General features: G+C 66.1%; 10 non-coding genes across 10 annotated transcripts; all 10 read right to left on the bottom strand.

Moving 5' to 3' along the window:
* Window positions 1-1,162: 1,162 nt before the first annotated feature.
* LOC122895095 lies at window positions 1,163-1,243 on the bottom strand. The gene has a single exon (XR_006382078.1). It is a non-coding gene; the product is annotated as a small nucleolar RNA SNORD115 (small nucleolar RNA).
* A 1,579-nt stretch (window positions 1,244-2,822) lies between these two features.
* On the bottom strand, window positions 2,823-2,903 carry LOC122895079. Its single transcript, XR_006382061.1, has one exon. It is a non-coding gene; the product is annotated as a small nucleolar RNA SNORD115 (small nucleolar RNA).
* Window positions 2,904-4,459: 1,556 nt separating this feature from the next.
* On the bottom strand, window positions 4,460-4,540 carry LOC122895077. The gene has a single exon (XR_006382060.1). It is a non-coding gene; the product is annotated as a small nucleolar RNA SNORD115 (small nucleolar RNA).
* Window positions 4,541-6,120: 1,580 nt separating this feature from the next.
* LOC122895076 lies at window positions 6,121-6,201 on the bottom strand. Its single transcript, XR_006382059.1, has one exon. It is a non-coding gene; the product is annotated as a small nucleolar RNA SNORD115 (small nucleolar RNA).
* A 1,587-nt stretch (window positions 6,202-7,788) lies between these two features.
* On the bottom strand, window positions 7,789-7,869 carry LOC122895109. Its single transcript, XR_006382092.1, has one exon. It is a non-coding gene; the product is annotated as a small nucleolar RNA SNORD115 (small nucleolar RNA).
* A 1,580-nt stretch (window positions 7,870-9,449) lies between these two features.
* LOC122895075 lies at window positions 9,450-9,530 on the bottom strand. Its single transcript, XR_006382058.1, has one exon. It is a non-coding gene; the product is annotated as a small nucleolar RNA SNORD115 (small nucleolar RNA).
* A 1,587-nt stretch (window positions 9,531-11,117) lies between these two features.
* LOC122895094 lies at window positions 11,118-11,198 on the bottom strand. The gene has a single exon (XR_006382076.1). It is a non-coding gene; the product is annotated as a small nucleolar RNA SNORD115 (small nucleolar RNA).
* A 1,579-nt stretch (window positions 11,199-12,777) lies between these two features.
* On the bottom strand, window positions 12,778-12,858 carry LOC122895074. Its single transcript, XR_006382057.1, has one exon. It is a non-coding gene; the product is annotated as a small nucleolar RNA SNORD115 (small nucleolar RNA).
* Window positions 12,859-14,414: 1,556 nt separating this feature from the next.
* Window positions 14,415-14,495, bottom strand: LOC122895073. The gene has a single exon (XR_006382056.1). It is a non-coding gene; the product is annotated as a small nucleolar RNA SNORD115 (small nucleolar RNA).
* Window positions 14,496-16,075: 1,580 nt separating this feature from the next.
* Window positions 16,076-16,156, bottom strand: LOC122895072. The gene has a single exon (XR_006382055.1). It is a non-coding gene; the product is annotated as a small nucleolar RNA SNORD115 (small nucleolar RNA).
* Between the last annotated feature and the right edge of the window lie 31 nt (window positions 16,157-16,187).

Genomic DNA, 16,187 nt, shown 5'->3' with positions numbered 1-16,187 from the left:
ATCACAGGGTTTCGACGGGTCCCCGCTGTCTCCCGTGGACGTGAGCTGAGGGGGGCGGTCAGGGACTGTGGGCCGGGACGCCGCCCACCCACACCTGGTCCCACCTGGGAGCCAAGGATCGGAGCCCCTACCCTGGAAGCCCAAGGTGGCTCGGGCCCAGGTCTGCCCCAGGGCCGAGCACTGAATGCCAGGTCACTGTCCACCACGACGGCCAGGCTCACCGCCCACTGGCCGCCCCGGGCGAGGGTCCGGACTCTCGCCGTGCAGCGCCGCTTCGTCAGGACCCGGTCCCGGGTGCTTGAGAGTCTCAGGGGAGAGGCTCCGACGCAATGGCTGATAGGGCCTGGAACTCACAGATCCTACCCCTCGGCCCAGTGGTACCTGGCTGTCTGGCGAGCACAAGGAATCCTCCTGCGCTCTTCGGAAGCAGCCTGGCGGGGTCTCAAGCGCCTTGGGCGTCTGTGCTGGGGGACCGGAGCTCAGGACTCGTCAGCCCGCCGAAACATGCCAAGTCCCGGGCCTCGAGCAGCACCCAGTGGCTGAAGGACACAGAAGCTTCTGAGACCACGGGTCTCACGTGCCCTACGTTCCTGGGCCCACGGGACACGCCCGGATGGGTCAGGAGGCCTCAGGGGCACCTGGGCCTATGGCGGCCACTCCGCGCTTTCCAGGACTTGCCAGCCACCCGGCCCCACGTTCGCGTTCCCTGCACCTGGAAAGGCTCAAGGGCAGCCGCTCACGGGGAGGTCAACGACGTCTCGACAACGAGGACCGCCACCCCAAGCCCAGGGCCTGCTGCAGAGTCACTGCTGGGCTACCCGCTTCCCAAGGCGTCTCGGGCCTCCCTCCAAGCCCAGAGGCTTCCGCTCACCTATGTTGCTTGTCGACGCACCGAGAACCTTGCCAGCCAGGCCCGCCGAAGTACACGAGGGGACGAGGAGGGCCTAGCCATGGCTCCTGGGGAGCTGTCCTGGGAAGAGGATTGGGACGGTGGGCAAGCATGAGTGCCGGAACAGCCCCGTGGGCACCCGCAGGTGCGCCTACGTTCCGGGCCCAACGCAGAGACGCTCGAGAGTTCCTTCTCCTCTAGCGCCCAGCTGCAGCGAGCCCTCAATGCCCCGAGGTTCTGCGGGATCCTGATCCCCGCACGGTCTTCTGCACTGGGCCTCAGCGTAATCCTATTGAGCATGATTTTTAGGTCATCATCGCTCTTCGATACCATATGAGTTCTCATCATTGACCCAAGCGAGGTGGGGGCGACGCGTGAGGTCCCTGCCCACCCACAACGCGCTTACCGAGGGAGCGATCGGGGCAGGCCAATGCCCCGGCGATCTGAGACACGGGCCCTTTGGGCGGGGCTGGGAGAAGCAAGACTTGGTCGTCAAGGCGAGATCCTCCCTTGGGAAGGGGTTTCTAAGGACAGAGGGAGAGGCCATCTATCAGAGGGGCCTGCTCTGTGGCACGTGCCCCATTTGGCCACGATGGGTCACGCCCGAAGCCCTGGCCGCTGCTGGCCAGGCGTGTGGTTGAAGGACCCAAGGCTCGGCGCCGCAAGCAAGGAACAGGGCCCTGGGAGGCCGCTGTCCATCCCTGGGCCTCCAGAAAGAGTGGATATCAGGGCCCCTGTGGGAGCCACCCCTTGCTAAGAAAGGCCCCAGGACGTGGCCGGGAACGCTGGGTTATCGATGCCTAACACCTCGATGCCTACCGGGGCCCCAAGACAACGGGGGCGGCCCCAGACGTAGGGCCAGGAAGACGCCGACACCCGATTGGCCCGGCTGTCGTCCATGCATCCGGGCGCTGGCACTCGCAGCCAACATTCGCCCCCATGCCCAGATGGTAAACGTCGGGAGTGGGAGTCGCGGGTCACAGTCTCCCAAAGGCGCAAGGCAGGAGACCACTGCCCTGCCCTGCAACGGGGTCCTGAGTCTCCCCGCGTGGCGGCCCCTCCTCTTGGGCCTGGGAGGACAGGCTCTCGCCCAGTGCCCGATGGGGCCTGGGGCTCGCCCATTCTTGCTCAAGGCCAGCCAAACCATGCTCAATCGTCAGCCCAAGGAAACAGGGAGGGTTGTACTTCAGCAGCCTCCCAGGCTCCCAACGTCCTTGGGAATCTGGTTCATAGGGCAGGAGCTCTGCCCTCTCCAGCCCCAAGCAACATGCGCAGGGGTTGCCTCGAGCAACCACCACTGGCTCATGGGGACAGAAGCCCCTGACGCCAAGGGTCCTCCGACCCGTCTCCTCGCGGGCCCACAGGACACAAAGGGAGGTCCAAGGAGGCCTCAGGGGCACGCCGATCGATGGCGGAATCCCCCCGGGATCCAGTCGTGCCAGTCACGCGGCCCAACGTTCACATTCCCTGACCTGGGATGGCTCAAGGGAGCCTGTTCACGGGCAAACCAACGCGGTGTGGACAACGGGGGCCCCCACCCCTAGCACAGCGATGGAGCCAGTGCCCCTGCCGTGACTGGGGCCTCGCGGACTGCGCCCATGGCGCCTGCCGTCTCCCGCCAGGCCCAGAGTCTCCCACTCACCTGTCTTGGGCAACGCTGCGCCTACCACCTGGCGCCCAAGGCACGCTGCAAGACACAAGGAGACAAGGGTTCGTGAGGCATGGCTCCCGAGGAGCTGTCCTCGGAGGGGGATTCGGTCTCTAGGCCGGTGGCCTGCCTCAACACCTCGAGGGGCCCCCGACGTGCACGGGCGGTCCAGGGCAGGAGCAGGGATCACCGAGGGATCCTTGGCCTCAAGCTCCCAACTGCAGCGCCCCTCCAGGGTCCCGAGGCTCCGGGGGATGCTGAGATCCCGCCACAGACGCCTGCATTGGGCCTCAGCGTAATCCTATTGAGCATGATTTTTAGGTCATCATCGCTCTTCGAGACCATATGAGTTCTCATCATTGACCCAAGCAAGTTGGTGGCGATGCGTGCGGTCCCGTCGCACCCAGACCCCGCTTACCGGGGCCGCGTGCCGGACTGCGCCATGCGCCGGGGTCCTGAGACATTGGACCTGTGGGCAGGGCTGGGCCAGGCAAGACGAGCTGGTGCGGGCGATCTCCTCGATGGTGGATGGGCTGCTGAGGAGAGACGGAGAGACCAGCTGTCCAAACGCCCCGGTCTGGGGCCCCGGCCAGACGGCCGAGGGCTACCTTTCCCAAAGACCTGGCCGGTGGCGGCCGGGCATATGGCCGACCCACGCACGGCTGATGTGCGCACAGACGGAGCAGGGCCCAGGGTGCCAGCTGCCCTTACTTGGGCATCCCCAAACAAGGGAGATCGAGGACCCTGGGCGAGCCCAGGCGTCGGCTGAACGGCACGTGAGCATGGCACGGATCACAGGGTTTCGACGGGTCCCCGCTGTCTCCCGTGGACGTGAGCTGAGGGGGGCGGTCAGGGACTGTGGGCCGGGATGCCGCCCACCCACACCTGGTCCCACCTGGGGGCCAAGGATCGGAGCCCCTACCCTGGAAGCCCAAGGTGGCTCGGGCCCAGGTCACTGTCCACCACGACGGCCAGGCACACCGCCCACTGGCCGCCCCGGGCGAGGATCCGGACTCTCGCCGTGCAGCGCCGCTTCGTCAGGACCCGGTCCCGGGTGCTTGAGAGTCTCAGGGGAGAGGCTCCGACGCAATGGCTGATAGGGCCTGGAACTCGCAGATCCTACCCCTCGGCCCAGTGGTACCTGGCTGTCTGGCGAGCACAAGGAATCCTCCTGCGCTTTTCGGAAGCAGCCTGGCGGGGTCTCAAGCGCCTTGGGCGTCTGCGCTGGGGGACCGGAGCTCAGGCCTCGTCAGCCCGCCGAAACATGCCAAGTCCCGGGCCTCGAGCAGCACCCAGTGGCTGAAGGACACAGAAGCTTCTGAGACAACGGGTCTCACGTGCCCTACGTTCCTGGGCCCACGGGACACGCCCGGATGGGTCAGGAGGCCTCAGGGGCACCTGGGCCTATGGCGGCCACTCCACGCTTTCAAGGACTTGCCAACCACCCGGCCCCACGTTCGCGTTCCCTGCACCTGGGATGGCTCAAGGGCACCCGCTCACGGGGAGGTCAACGACGTCTGGACAACGAGGACCGCCACCCCAAGCCCAGGGCCTGCTGCAGAGTCACTGCTGGGCTACCCGCTTCCCAAGGCGTATCGGGCCTCCCTCCAAGCCCAGAGGCTTCCGCTCACCTATGTTGCTTGTCGACACACCGAGAACCTTGCCAGCCAGGCCCGCCGAAGGACACGAGGGGACGAGGATGGCGAAGCCATGGCTCCCGGGGAGCTGTCCTGGGAAGAGGATTGGGACGGTGGGCAAGCATGAGTGCCGGAACAGCCCCGTGGGCACCCGCAGGTGCGCCTACGTTCCGGGCCCAACGCAGAGACGCTCGAGAGTTCCTTCTCCTCTAGCGCCCAGCTGCAGTGAGCCCTCAATGCCCCGAGGGTCTGCGGGATGCTGATCCCCGCACGGTCCTCTGCACTGGGCCTCAGCGTAATCCTATTGAGCATGATTTTTAGGTCATCATCGCTCTTCGAGACCATATGAGTTCTCATCATTGACCCAAGCGAGCCGGGGGCGACGCGTGAGGTCCCTGCCCACCCACAACGCGCTTACCGAGGGAGCGATCGGGGCAGGCCCATGCCCCGGCGATCTGAGACACGGGCCCTTTGGGCGGGGCTGGGAGAAGCAAGACTTGGTCGTCAAGGCGAGATCCTCCCTTGGGAAGGGGTTTCTAAGGACAGAGGGAGAGGCCATCTATCAGAGGGGCCTGCTCTGTGGCACGTGCCCCATGCGGCCACGATGGGTCACGCCCGAAGCCCTGGCCGCTGCTGGCCAGGCGTGTGGATGAAGGACCCAAGGCTCGGCGCCGCAAGCAAGGAACAGGGCCCTGGGAGGCCGCTGTCCATCCCTGGGCCTCCAGAAAGAGTGGATATCAGGGCCCCTGTGGGAGCCACCCCTCGCTGAGAAAGGCCCCAGGACGTGGCCGGGAAAGCTGGGTTATCGATGCCTAACACCTCGATGCCTACCGGGGCCCCAAGCCAACGGGGGCGGCCCCAGAACGTACGGCCAGGAAGACGCCGACCCCAGATTGGCCCGGCTGTCGTCCATGCATCCGGGCGCTGGCACTCGAATCCAACGTTCGCCCACATGCCCAGATGGTAAAGGTCTGGAGTGGGAGTCGCGGGTCACGGTATCCCAACAGCGCAAGACAGGAGACCACTGCCCTGCCCTGCAACGGGGTCCTGAGTCTCCCCGCGTGGCGGCCCCTCCTCTTGGGCCTGGGAGGACAGGCTCTCGCCCAGTGCCCGCTGGGGCCTGGGGCTCGCCCATTCTTGCCCAAGGCCAGCCAAACCATGCTCAATCGTCAGCCCAAGGAAACAGGGAGGGCTGTACTTCAGCAGCCTCCCAGGCTCCCAACGTCCTTGGGAGTCTGGTTCATAGGGCAGGAGCTCTGCCCTCTCCAGCCCCAAGCAACATGCGCTGGGGTTGCCTCGAGCAACCACCACTGGCTCAGGGGGACAGAAGCCCCTGACGCCAAGGGTCCTCCGACCCGTCTCCTCGCGGGCCCACAGGACACAAAGGGAGGTCCAAGGAGGCCTCAGGGGCACGCCGATCGATGGCGGCATCCACCCGGGATCCAGTCTTGCCAGTCACGCGGCCCAACGTTCACATTCCCTGACCTGGGATGTCTGAAGGGAGCCTGTTCACCGGCAAGCGAACGCGGTGTGGACAACGGGGGCCCCCACCCCTAGCACAGCGGTGGAGCCAGTGCCCCTGCCGTGACTGAGGCCTCGCGGACTGCGCCCATGGCGCCTGCCGTCTCCCGCCAGGCCCAGAGTCTCCCACTCACCTGTCTTGGGCAACGCTGCGCCTACCACCTGGCGCCCAAGGCACGCTGCAAGACACAAGGAGACAAGGGTTCGTGAGGCATGGCTCCCGAGGAGCTGTCCTCGGAGGGGGATTCGGTCTCTAGGCCGGTGGCCTGCCTCAACACCTCGAGGGGCCCCCGACGTGCACGGGCTGTCCAGGGCAGGAGCAGGGATCCCCGAGGGATCCTTGGCCTCAAGCTCCCAACTGCAGCGCCCCTCCAGGGTCCCGAGGCTCCGCGGGATGCTGAGATCCCGCCACAGACTCCTGCATTGGGCCTCAGCGTAATCCTATTGAGCATGATTTTTAGGTCATCATCGCTCTTCGAGACCATATGAGTTCTCATCATTGACCCAAGCAAGTTGGTGGCGATGCGTGCGGTCCCGTCGCACCCAGACCCCGCTTACCGGGGCCGCGTGCCGGACTGCGCCATGCGCCGGGGTCCTGAGACATTGGACCTGTGGGCAGGGCTGGGCCAGGCAAGACGAGCTGGTGCGGGCGATCTCCTCGATGGTGGATGGGCTGCTGAGGAGAGACGGAGAGACCAGCTGTCCAAACGCCCTGGTCTGGGGCCCCGGCCAGACGGCCGAGGGCTACCTTTCCCAAAGACCTGGCCGGTGGCGGCCGGGCATATGGCCGACCCACGCACGGCTGATGAGCGCACAGACGGAACAGGGCCCAGGGTGCCAGCTGCCCTTACCTGGGCATCCCCAAACAAGGGAGATCGAGGCCCCTGGGCGAGCCCAGCCGTCGGCAGAACGGCACGTGAGCATGACACAGAGCACAGGGTTTCGACGGGTCCCCGCTGTCTCCCGTGGACGTGAGCTAAGGGGGGCGGTCAGGGACTGTGGGCCGGGACGCCGTCCACCCACACATGGTCCCACCTGGGAGCCAAGGATCGGAGCCCCTACCCTGGAAGCCCAAGGTGGATCGGGCCCAGGGCTGCCCCAGGGCCGAGCACTGAATGCCAGGTCACTGTCCACCACGACGGCCAGGCACACCGCCCACTGGCCGCCCCAGGCGAGGGTCCGGACTCTCGCCGTGTAGCGCCGCTTCGTCAGGACCCGGTCCCGGGTGCTTGAGAGTCTCAGGGGAGAGGCTCCGACGCAATGGCTGATAGGGCCTGGAACTCGCAGATCCTACCTCTCGGCCCAGTGGTACCTGGCTGTCTGGCGAGCACAAGGAATCCTCCTGCGCTTTTCGGAAGCAGCCTGGCGGGGTCTCCAGCGCCTTGGGCGTCTGCACTGGGGGACCGGAGCTCAGGCCTCGTCAGCCCGCCGAAACATGCCAAGTCCCGGGCCTCGAGCAGCACCCAGTGGCTGAAGGACACAGAAGCTTCTGAGACCACGGGTCTCACGTGCCCTACGTTCCTGGGCCCACGGGACACGCCCGGATGGGTCAGGAGGCCTCAGGGGCACCTGGGCCTATGGCGGCCACTCCACGCTTTCCAGGACTTGCCAGCCACCCGGCCCCACGTTCGCGTTCCCTGCACCTGGGATGGCTCAAGGGCACCCGCTCACGGGGAGGTCAACGACGTCTCGACAACGAGGACCGCCACCCCAAGCCCAGGGCCTGCTGCAGAGTCACTGCTGGGCTACCCGCTTCCCAAGGCCTCTCGGGCCTCCCTCCAAGCCCAGAGGCTTCCGCTCACCTATGTTGCTTGTCGACACACCGAGAACCTTGCCAGCCAGGCCCGCCGAAGGACACGAGGGGACGAGGATGGCGAAGCCATGGCTCCCGGGGAGCTGTCCTGGGAAGAGGATTGGGACGGTGGGCAAGCATGAGTGCCGGAACAGCCCCGTGGGCACCCGCAGGTGCGCCTACGTTCCGGGCCCAACGCAGAGACGCTCGAGAGTTCCTTCTCCTCTAGCGCCCAGCTGCAGTGAGCCCTCAATGCCCCGAGGGTCTGCGGGATGCTGATCCCCGCACGGTCCTCTGCACTGGGCCCCAGCGTAATCCTATTGAGCATGATTTTTAGGTCATCATCGCTCTTCGAGACCATATGAGTTCTCATCATTGACCCAAGCGAGCCGGGGGCGACGCGTGAGGTCCCTGCCCACCCACAACGCGCTTACCGAGGGAGCGATCGGGGCAGGCCCATGCCCCGGCGATCTGAGACACGGGCCCTTTGGGCGGGGCTGGGAGAAGCAAGACTTGGTCGTCAAGGCGAGATCCTCCCTTGGGAAGGGGTTTCTAAGGACAGAGGGAGAGGCCATCTATCAGAGGGGCCTGCTCTGTGGCACGTGCCCCATGCGGCCACGATGGGTCACGCCCGAAGCCCTGGCCGCTGCTGGCCAGGCGTGTGGATGAAGGACCCAAGGCTCGGCGCCGCAAGCAAGGAACAGGGCCCTGGGAGGCCGCTGTCCATCCCTGGGCCTCCAGAAAGAGTGGATATCAGGGCCCCTGTGGGAGCCACCCCTCGCTGAGAAAGGCCCCAGGACGTGGCCGGGAAAGCTGGGTTATCGATGCCTAACACCTCGATGCCTACCGGGGCCCCAAGCCAACGGGGGCGGCCCCAGAACGTACGGCCAGGAAGACGCCGACCCCAGATTGGCCCGGCTGTCGTCCATGCATCCGGGCGCTGGCACTCGAAGCCAACGTTCGCCCACATGCCCAGATGGTAAAGGTCTGGAGTGGGAGTCCCGGATCACGGTATCCCAACAGCGCAAGGCAGGAGACCACTGCCCTGCCCTGCAACGGGGTCCTGAGTCTCCCCGCGTGGCGGCCCCTCCTCTTGGGCCTGGGAGGACAGGCTCTCGCCCAGTGCCCGCTGGGGCCTGGGGCTCGCCCATTCTTGCCCAAGGCCAGCCAAACCATGCTCAATCGTCAGCCCAAGGAAACAGGGAGGGCTGTACTTCAGCAGCCTCCCAGGCTCCCAACGTCCTTGGGAGTCTGGTTCATAGGGCAGGAGCTCTGCCCTCTCCAGCCCCAAGCAACATGCGCTGGGGTTGCCTCGAGCAACCACCACTGGCTCAGGGGGACAGAAGCCCCTGACGCCAAGGGTCCTCCGACCCGTCTCCTCGCGGGCCCACAGGACACAAAGGGAGGTCCAAGGAGGCCTCAGGGGCACGCCGATCGATGGCGGCATCCACCCGGGATCCAGTCTTGCCAGTCACGCGGCCCAACGTTCACATTCCCTGACCTGGGATGTCTGAAGGGAGCCTGTTCACCGGCAAGCGAACGCGGTGTGGACAACGGGGGCCCCCACCCCTAGCACAGCGGTGGAGCCAGTGCCCCTGCCGTGACTGAGGCCTCGCGGACTGCGCCCATGGCGCCTGCCGTCTCCCGCCAGGCCCAGAGTCTCCCACTCACCTGTCTTGGGCAACGCTGCGCCTACCACCTGGCGCCCAAGGCACGCTGCAAGACACAAGGAGACAAGGGTTCGTGAGGCATGGCTCCCGAGGAGCTGTCCTCGGAGGGGGATTCGGTCTCTAGGCCGGTGGCCTGCCTCAACACCTCGAGGGACCCCCGACGTGCACGGGAGGTCCAGGGCAGGAGCAGGGATCCCCGAGGAATCCTTGGCCTCAAGCTCCCAACTGCAGCGCCCCTCCAGGGTCCCGAGGCTCCGGGGGATGCTGAGATCCCGCCACAGACGCCTGCATTGGGCCTCAGCGTAATCCTATTGAGCATGATTTTTAGGTCATCATCGCTCTTCGAGACCATATGAGTTCTCATCATTGACCCAAGCAAGTTGGTGGCGATGCGTGCGGTCCCGTCGCACCCAGACCCCGCTTACCGGGGCCGCGTGCCAGACTACGCCATGCGCCGGGGTCCTGAGACATTGGACCTGTGGGCAGGGCTGGGCCAGGCAAGACGAGCTGGTGCGGGCGATCTCCTCGATGGTGGATGGGCTGCTGAGGAGAGACGGAGAGACCAGCTGTCCAAACGCCCTGGTCTGGGGCCCCGGCCAGACGGCCGATAGCTACCTTTCCCAAAGACCTGGCCGGTGGCGGCCGGGCATATGGCCGACCCACGCACGGCTAATGTGCGCACAGACGGAGCAGGGCCCAGGATGCCAGCTGCCCTTACCTGGGCATCCCCAAACAAGGGAGATCGAGGCCCCTGGGCGAGCCCAGCCGTCGGCAGAACGGCACGTGAGCATGGCACGGATCACAGGGTTTCGACGGGTCCCCGCTGTCTCCCGTGGACGTGAGCTGAGGGGGGCGGTCAGGGACTGTGGGCCGGGACGCCGCCCACCCACACCTGGTCCCACCTGGGAGCCAAGGATCGGAGCCCCTACCCTGGAAGCCCAAGGTGGCTCGGGCCCAGGTCTGCCCCAGGGCCGAGCACTGAATGCCAGGTCACTGTCCACCACGACGGCCAGGCTCACCGCCCACTGGCCGCCCCGGGCGAGGGTCCGGACTCTCGCCGTGCAGCGCCGCTTCGTCAGGACCCGGTCCCGGGTGCTTGAGAGTCTCAGGGGAGAGGCTCCGACGCAATGGCTGATAGGGCCTGGAACTCACAGATCCTACCCCTCGGCCCAGTGGTACCTGGCTGTCTGGCGAGCACAAGGAATCCTCCTGCGCTCTTCGGAAGCAGCCTGGCGGGGTCTCAAGCGCCTTGGGCGTCTGTGCTGGGGGACCGGAGCTCAGGACTCGTCAGCCCGCCGAAACATGCCAAGTCCCGGGCCTCGAGCAGCACCCAGTGGCTGAAGGACACAGAAGCTTCTGAGACCACGGGTCTCACGTGCCCTACGTTCCTGGGCCCACGGGACACGCCCGGATGGGTCAGGAGGCCTCAGGGGCACCTGGGCCTATGGCGGCCACTCCGCGCTTTCCAGGACTTGCCAGCCACCCGGCCCCACGTTCGCGTTCCCTGCACCTGGAAAGGCTCAAGGGCAGCCGCTCACGGGGAGGTCAACGACGTCTCGACAACGAGGACCGCCACCCCAAGCCCAGGGCCTGCTGCAGAGTCACTGCTGGGCTACCCGCTTCCCAAGGCGTCTCGGGCCTCCCTCCAAGCCCAGAGGCTTCCGCTCACCTATGTTGCTTGTCGACGCACCGAGAACCTTGCCAGCCAGGCCCGCCGAAGTACACGAGGGGACGAGGAGGGCCTAGCCATGGCTCCTGGGGAGCTGTCCTGGGAAGAGGATTGGGACGGTGGGCAAGCATGAGTGCCGGAACAGCCCCGTGGGCACCCGCAGGTGCGCCTACGTTCCGGGCCCAACGCAGAGACGCTCGAGAGTTCCTTCTCCTCTAGCGCCCAGCTGCAGCGAGCCCTCAATGCCCCGAGGTTCTGCGGGATCCTGATCCCCGCACGGTCTTCTGCACTGGGCCTCAGCGTAATCCTATTGAGCATGATTTTTAGGTCATCATCGCTCTTCGATACCATATGAGTTCTCATCATTGACCCAAGCGAGGTGGGGGCGACGCGTGAGGTCCCTGCCCACCCACAACGCGCTTACCGAGGGAGCGATCGGGGCAGGCCAATGCCCCGGCGATCTGAGACACGGGCCCTTTGGGCGGGGCTGGGAGAAGCAAGACTTGGTCGTCAAGGCGAGATCCTCCCTTGGGAAGGGGTTTCTAAGGACAGAGGGAGAGGCCATCTATCAGAGGGGCCTGCTCTGTGGCACGTGCCCCATTTGGCCACGATGGGTCACGCCCGAAGCCCTGGCCGCTGCTGGCCAGGCGTGTGGTTGAAGGACCCAAGGCTCGGCGCCGCAAGCAAGGAACAGGGCCCTGGGAGGCCGCTGTCCATCCCTGGGCCTCCAGAAAGAGTGGATATCAGGGCCCCTGTGGGAGCCACCCCTTGCTAAGAAAGGCCCCAGGACGTGGCCGGGAACGCTGGGTTATCGATGCCTAACACCTCGATGCCTACCGGGGCCCCAAGACAACGGGGGCGGCCCCAGACGTAGGGCCAGGAAGACGCCGACACCCGATTGGCCCGGCTGTCGTCCATGCATCCGGGCGCTGGCACTCGCAGCCAACGTTCGCCCCCATGCCCAGATGGTAAACGTCGGGAGTGGGAGTCGCGGGTCACAGTCTCCCAAAGGCGCAAGGCAGGAGACCACTGCCCTGCCCTGCAACGGGGTCCTGAGTCTCCCCGCGTGGCGGCCCCTCCTCTTGGGCCTGGGAGGACAGGCTCTCGCCCAGTGCCCGATGGGGCCTGGGGCTCGCCCATTCTTGCTCAAGGCCAGCCAAACCATGCTCAATCGTCAGCCCAAGGAAACAGGGAGGGTTGTACTTCAGCAGCCTCCCAGGCTCCCAACGTCCTTGGGAATCTGGTTCATAGGGCAGGAGCTCTGCCCTCTCCAGCCCCAAGCAACATGCGCAGGGGTTGCCTCGAGCAACCACCACTGGCTCATGGGGACAGAAGCCCCTGACGCCAAGGGTCCTCCGACCCGTCTCCTCGCGGGCCCACAGGACACAAAGGGAGGTCCAAGGAGGCCTCAGGGGCACGCCGATCGATGGCGGAATCCCCCCGGGATCCAGTCGTGCCAGTCACGCGGCCCAACGTTCACATTCCCTGACCTGGGATGGCTCAAGGGAGCCTGTTCACGGGCAAACCAACGCGGTGTGGACAACGGGGGCCCCCACCCCTAGCACAGCGATGGAGCCAGTGCCCCTGCCGTGACTGGGGCCTCGCGGACTGCGCCCATGGCGCCTGCCGTCTCCCGCCAGGCCCAGAGTCTCCCACTCACCTGTCTTGGGCAACGCTGCGCCTACCACCTGGCGCCCAAGGCACGCTGCAAGACACAAGGAGACAAGGGTTCGTGAGGCATGGCTCCCGAGGAGCTGTCCTCGGAGGGGGATTCGGTCTCTAGGCCGGTGGCCTGCCTCAACACCTCGAGGGGCCCCCGACGTGCACGGGCGGTCCAGGGCAGGAGCAGGGATCACCGAGGGATCCTTGGCCTCAAGCTCCCAACTGCAGCGCCCCTCCAGGGTCCCGAGGCTCCGGGGGATGCTGAGATCCCGCCACAGACGCCTGCATTGGGCCTCAGCGTAATCCTATTGAGCATGATTTTTAGGTCATCATCGCTCTTCGAGACCATATGAGTTCTCATCATTGACCCAAGCAAGTTGGTGGCGATGCGTGCGGTCCCGTCGCACCCAGACCCCGCTTACCGGGGCCGCGTGCCGGACTGCGCCATGCGCCGGGGTCCTGAGACATTGGACCTGTGGGCAGGGCTGGGCCAGGCAAGACGAGCTGGTGCGGGCGATCTCCTCGATGGTGGATGGGCTGCTGAGGAGAGACGGAGAGACCAGCTGTCCAAACGCCCCGGTCTGGGGCCCCGGCCAGACGGCCGAGGGCTACCTTTCCCAAAGACCTGGCCGGTGGCGGCCGGGCATATGGCCGACCCACGCACGGCTGATGTGCGCACAGACGGAGCAGGGCCCAGGGTGCCAGCTGCCCTTACTTGGGCATCCCCAAACAAGGGAGATCGAGGACCCTGGGCGAGCCCAGGCGTCGGCTGAACGGCACGTGAGCATGGCACGGATCACAGGGTTTCGACGGGTCCCCGCTGTCTCCCGTGGACGTGAGCTGAGGGGGGCGGTCAGGGACTGTGGGCCGGGATGCCGCCCACCCACACCTGGTCCCACCTGGGGGCCAAGGATCGGAGCCCCTACCCTGGAAGCCCAAGGTGGCTCGGGCCCAGGTCACTGTCCACCACGACGGCCAGGCACACCGCCCACTGGCCGCCCCGGGCGAGGATCCGGACTCTCGCCGTGCAGCGCCGCTTCGTCAGGACCCGGTCCCGGGTGCTTGAGAGTCTCAGGGGAGAGGCTCCGACGCAATGGCTGATAGGGCCTGGAACTCGCAGATCCTACCCCTCGGCCCAGTGGTACCTGGCTGTCTGGCGAGCACAAGGAATCCTCCTGCGCTTTTCGGAAGCAGCCTGGCGGGGTCTCAAGCGCCTTGGGCGTCTGCGCTGGGGGACCGGAGCTCAGGCCTCGTCAGCCCGCCGAAACATGCCAAGTCCCGGGCCTCGAGCAGCACCCAGTGGCTGAAGGACACAGAAGCTTCTGAGACAACGGGTCTCACGTGCCCTACGTTCCTGGGCCCACGGGACACGCCCGGATGGGTCAGGAGGCCTCAGGGGCACCTGGGCCTATGGCGGCCACTCCACGCTTTCAAGGACTTGCCAACCACCCGGCCCCACGTTCGCGTTCCCTGCACCTGGGATGGCTCAAGGGCACCCGCTCACGGGGAGGTCAACGACGTCTGGACAACGAGGACCGCCACCCCAAGCCCAGGGCCTGCTGCAGAGTCACTGCTGGGCTACCCGCTTCCCAAGGCGTATCGGGCCTCCCTCCAAGCCCAGAGGCTTCCGCTCACCTATGTTGCTTGTCGACACACCGAGAACCTTGCCAGCCAGGCCCGCCGAAGGACACGAGGGGACGAGGATGGCGAAGCCATGGCTCCCGGGGAGCTGTCCTGGGAAGAGGATTGGGACGGTGGGCAAGCATGAGTGCCGGAACAGCCCCGTGGGCACCCGCAGGTGCGCCTACGTTCCGGGCCCAACGCAGAGACGCTCGAGAGTTCCTTCTCCTCTAGCGCCCAGCTGCAGTGAGCCCTCAATGCCCCGAGGGTCTGCGGGATGCTGATCCCCGCACGGTCCTCTGCACTGGGCCTCAGCGTAATCCTATTGAGCATGATTTTTAGGTCATCATCGCTCTTCGAGACCATATGAGTTCTCATCATTGACCCAAGCGAGCCGGGGGCGACGCGTGAGGTCCCTGCCCACCCACAACGCGCTTACCGAGGGAGCGATCGGGGCAGGCCCATGCCCCGGCGATCTGAGACACGGGCCCTTTGGGCGGGGCTGGGAGAAGCAAGACTTGGTCGTCAAGGCGAGATCCTCCCTTGGGAAGGGGTTTCTAAGGACAGAGGGAGAGGCCATCTATCAGAGGGGCCTGCTCTGTGGCACGTGCCCCATGCGGCCACGATGGGTCACGCCCGAAGCCCTGGCCGCTGCTGGCCAGGCGTGTGGATGAAGGACCCAAGGCTCGGCGCCGCAAGCAAGGAACAGGGCCCTGGGAGGCCGCTGTCCATCCCTGGGCCTCCAGAAAGAGTGGATATCAGGGCCCCTGTGGGAGCCACCCCTCGCTGAGAAAGGCCCCAGGACGTGGCCGGGAAAGCTGGGTTATCGATGCCTAACACCTCGATGCCTACCGGGGCCCCAAGCCAACGGGGGCGGCCCCAGAACGTACGGCCAGGAAGACGCCGACCACAGATTGGCCCGGCTGTCGTCCATGCATCCGGGCGCTGGCACTCGAATCCAACGTTCGCCCACATGCCCAGATGGTAAAGGTCTGGAGTGGGAGTCGCGGGTCACGGTATCCCAACAGCGCAAGACAGGAGACCACTGCCCTGCCCTGCAACGGGGTCCTGAGTCTCCCCGCGTGGCGGCCCCTCCTCTTGGGCGTGGGAGGACAGGCTCTCGCCCAGTGCCCGCTGGGGCCTGGGGCTCGCCCATTCTTGCCCAAGGCCAGCCAAACCATGCTCAATCGTCAGCCCAAGGAAACAGGGAGGGCTGTACTTCAGCAGCCTCCCAGGCTCCCAACGTCCTTGGGAGTCTGGTTCATAGGGCAGGAGCTCTGCCCTCTCCAGCCCCAAGCAACATGCGCTGGGGTTGCCTCGAGCAACCACCACTGGCTCAGGGGGACAGAAGCCCCTGACGCCAAGGGTCCTCCGACCCGTCTCCTCGCGGGCCCACAGGACACAAAGGGAGGTCCAAGGAGGCCTCAGGGGCACGCCGATCGATGGCGGCATCCACCCGGGATCCAGTCTTGCCAGTCACGCGGCCCAACGTTCACATTCCCTGACCTGGGATGTCTGAAGGGAGCCTGTTCACCGGCAAGCGAACGCGGTGTGGACAACGGGGGCCCCCACCCCTAGCACAGCGGTGGAGCCAGTGCCCCTGCCGTGACTGAGGCCTCGCGGACTGCGCCCATGGCGCCTGCCGTCTCCCGCCAGGCCCAGAGTCTCCCACTCACCTGTCTTGGGCAACGCTGCGCCTACCACCTGGCGCCCAAGGCACGCTGCAAGACACAAGGAGACAAGGGTTCGTGAGGCATGGCTCCCGAGGAGCTGTCCTCGGAGGGGGATTCGGTCTCTAGGCCGGTGGCCTGCCTCAACACCTCGAGGGGCCCCCGACGTGCACGGGCGGTCCAGGGCAGGAGCAGGGATCCCCGAGGGATACTTGGCCTCAAGCTCCCAACTGCAGCGCCCCTCCAGGGTCCCGAGGCTCCGCGGGATGCTGAGATCCCGCCACAGACGCCTGCATTGGGCCTCAGCGTAATCCTATTGAGCATGATTTTTAGGTCATCATCGCTCTTCGAGACCATATGAGTTCTCATCATTGACCCAAGCAAGTTGGTGGCGATGCGTGCGGTCCCG

The sequence above is a fragment of the Neovison vison genome, chromosome 13 (genome assembly GCF_020171115.1).
Source record: "Neovison vison isolate M4711 chromosome 13, ASM_NN_V1, whole genome shotgun sequence".
Classification (NCBI taxonomy): Eukaryota; Metazoa; Chordata; class Mammalia; order Carnivora; family Mustelidae; genus Neogale; species Neogale vison.
This window is presented reverse-complemented; position numbering and strand designations above follow the sequence as displayed.